This window comes from Triticum aestivum, chromosome 7D (genome assembly GCF_018294505.1).
Source record: "Triticum aestivum cultivar Chinese Spring chromosome 7D, IWGSC CS RefSeq v2.1, whole genome shotgun sequence".
NCBI classification, from domain to species: Eukaryota; Viridiplantae; Streptophyta; class Magnoliopsida; order Poales; family Poaceae; genus Triticum; species Triticum aestivum.
This window is the reverse complement of record NC_057814.1, coordinates 496,103,443-496,107,313: the sequence shown is the minus strand read 5'-3', so window position 1 is coordinate 496,107,313 and position 3,871 is coordinate 496,103,443.

Here is a 3,871-nt window from a genome sequence, read left to right as displayed (position 1 = left end):
CGTCCCCGACCACCACTAATAAGGAGGACAATCAATAAATAAATCATGCTCCGACTTCATCACATAACGGTTCACCATACATGCATGCTACGGGAATCACAAACTTTAACACAAGTATTTCTTAAATTCACAACTACTCACTAGCATGACTCTAATATCACCATCTTCATATCTCAAAACAATCATAAGGAATCAAACTTCTCATAGTATTCAATGCACTTAATATGAAAGTTTTTATTATATCCCTCTTGGATGCCTATCATATTAGGACTAAATTTATAACCAAAGCAAATTCCCATTCTGTTTAGAGACTCTCAAAATAATATAAGTGAAGCATGAGAGTTTATCAATTTATACAAAATAAAACAACTGCCGTGCTCTAAAAAGATATAAGTGAAGCACTTGAGCAATATTGCCTCGCTCAAAAGATATAAGTGAAGCACATAGAGTTTTCTAATAAATCACAATTCATGCGTGTCTCTTGCAAAAGGTGTGTACAGCAAGGATGATTGTGGCAAACTAAAAATCAAAGACTCAAATCATACAAGACGCTGCAAGCAAAACACATATCATGTGGTGAATAAAAATATGGCCTCAGGTAAAGTTACCGATAGACGAAGATGAAAGAGGGGATGCCTTCCGGGGCATCCCCAAGCTTAGGATTTTGGTTGTCCTTGAATATTACCTTGGGGTGCCTTGGGAATCCCCAAGCTTAGGCTCTTGCCACTCTTTATTCCATAGTCTATCAAATCCTTACCCAAAACTTGAAAACTTCACAACACAAAACTAGACAGAAAATCTCATAAGCTCCGTTAGTATAAGAAAATAAATCACCACTTTAGGTACTGTTCTGAACTCATTCTTTATTTATATTGGTGTAATATCTACTGTATTCCTACTTTTCCATGGTTCATACCCCCCAATACGAGCCACAGATTCATCAAAATAAGCAAACAACACATAGAAAACAAAATCTGTCAAAAACAGAACAGTCTGTAGCAATCTGTAACTCTCGAATTACTTTTGCAACTCCTAAAATTCTGAAAAAATAGGAAACCTAGGCAATTTGTGTACCAATCTAGTGAAAAAAGAATCAGATCAAAATCATGCTTCTGTGAATTATGAAAAATAATTTCCTGGGCGCAAATGTTTCTGTTTTTCAGCAAGATCAAATCAACTATCACCGTAAGCTATCCCAAAGGTCTTACTTGGCACAAACACTAATTAAAACACAAAACCACATCTAACCAAAGGCTAGAGGAAATATTTATTGCAAAACAGAACCTAAAAAGCAAAAACAAAAATAAAATTGGGTTGCCTCCCAACAAGCGCTATTGTTTAACGCCCTTAGTTAGGCATAAAACACGAATAGATCTAAGTATTATCATCTTTGGTATACAATCAATAAGTGGCTCTCATAATAGATTCATAGGGCAATTTAATTTTCTTTCTTGGAAAGTGTTCCACGCCCTTCCTTAACGGAAACTGAAATGTAATATTTCCTTCTTTCATATCAATAATTGCACCAATCATTCTAAGGAAAGGTCTACCAAGAATAATAGAACATGTAGGATTGCAATCTATATCAAGAACAATGAAATCTACGGGAACATAATTCCTATTTGGAACAATAAGAACATCATTAATCCTTCCCATAGGTTTCTTGATAGTGGCATCCGCAAGAAGCAAATTTAAAGAACACTCATCAAATTCATGAAAACCTAACACATCACATAAAGTTTTTGGAATCGTGGAAACACTAGCACCCAAATCACACAAAGCATGGCACTCATAATCTTCAATCTTAATGTTAATAGTAGGTTCCCACTCATCATAAGTTTTCTAGGGACAGAAAGTTCCAATTCAAGCTTTTCTTCAAAAGATTGCATCATAGCATCAACGATATGTTTAGTAAAAGCTTTGTTTTGATTATAAGCACGAGGAGAATCCAACATGGATTGCAACAAGGAAATACAATATATTAAAGAACAATTATCATACGTAAATTCCTTGAAATCCAAAAGAGTGGGTTCATTGCTATCTAAAGTTTTGACCTCTCCAATCCCACTTTTATCAATTTTTGCATCAAGATCTAAAAACTCCGAATCATTGGGATGCCTTTTAACTAAAGTTGACTCATCTCCAGTCCCATATTTATCAAGATTTATATTGGAAAACAAAGATTCAATAGGAGTCACATCAATCACTTTGAGATCTTCATCGTTATTCTCACGGAAACTAGAAGAACACGCTTTTATAAACCAATCTTTTTTGCACGCATCTTAGCGGTTCTTTCTTTGCACTCATCATTGAAAATTCTGATGGCTTTGAGAGACTCATTGATATCATGCTTTGGTGGAATAGATCTAAGTTTCAAAGAATCAACATCAAGAGAAATTCTATCCACGTTCCTAGCCAAATCATCAATCTTAAGCAATTTTTCTTCAATCAAAGCATTGAAATTCTTTGGCTAACTCATAAATTCTTTATCACTATTCTCAAATTCAGAGGGCATATTATAATAATTTCCATAAGAATGGTTGTAGGAATTACCATAATTATTAGAGGAATTACCAGGGAACGGCCTAGGATTAAAATTACCAAAATTGTTCCTACCAACAAAATTCACATCCATAGATTCAATATTATTCTCAATCAAAGTAGACAAAGGCATATCATTAGGATCACTCTTGCTAGCAAATAATTTCATAAGCTCATCCATCTTTCCACTCAACACATTAATCTTTTCAATCGCATGCACCTTTCTACTAGTGGAAGCTCTTTCGGTATGCCATTGAGAATAATTAACCATAATATTATCTAGGAGTTTAGTAGCCTCTCCTAAAGTAATTTCCATAAAAGTACCTCCCGCGGCCGAATCTAAAAGATTTCTCGAAGAAAAATTTCAACCCATCATAATTTTTTTGTATAATCATCCACAGATTCAAACCATGCGTAGGACAATTTCGTATCATTAATTTCATCCTCTCCCAAGATTGTGCAACATGTTCATGATCAAGTTGCTTCAAATTCATAATATCGTTCCTAAGGGAGATGATCTTAGCGGGAGGAAAATACTTGGAAATAAAAGCATCTTTACACTTATTCCATGAATCAATACTAGTTTTAGGCAAAGATGAAAACCAAGTTTTACCACGATCTCGAAGTGAGAATAGAAATAGCTTCAATTTAACAATATCATTATCCACATCTTTTTTCTTTTGCATATCACACAAATCAACGAAATTGTTTAGATGGGATGCGGCATCTTCACTAGGGAGGCCGGAAAATTGATCTTTCATAATAAGATTCAGCAAAGCAGCATTAATTTCACAAGATTCCGCATTAGTAGCGGGAGCAATCGGAGTAGTAATAAAATCATTATTATTGGTGTTGGAAAATTCACATAATTTGGTATTCTCTTGAGTCATCGTGACAAAGCAAGCGATCCAACACACGAGCACACAAAATGCAAGCGAAGAAGACGAATGGAAGAGGGGCGAAGAAAAGGAAAATCTTTTCGAAAATCATTTTAGAAGTGGGGGAGAGGAAAATGACAGGCGAATGGCAAATAATGTAATTTGAGAGATGAGAGTTTATGATGGGTACTTGGTATGTCTTGGCTTGGCGTAGATCTCCCCGGCAACGGCGGCAGAAATTCTTCCTGCTACTTCTTGAGCTTGCGTTGGTTTTTCCCTTAAAGAGGAAACGGTGATGCAGCAAAATAGAGTAAGTATTTCCCTCAGCTTTTCAGAACCAAGGTATCAATCTAGTAGGAGACAATGCGCAAGTCACTGAATACCTGCACAGACAAACACCTACTTGCACCCCACGCGATAAAGGGGTTGTCAATCCCTTCAAGGTTATTTGC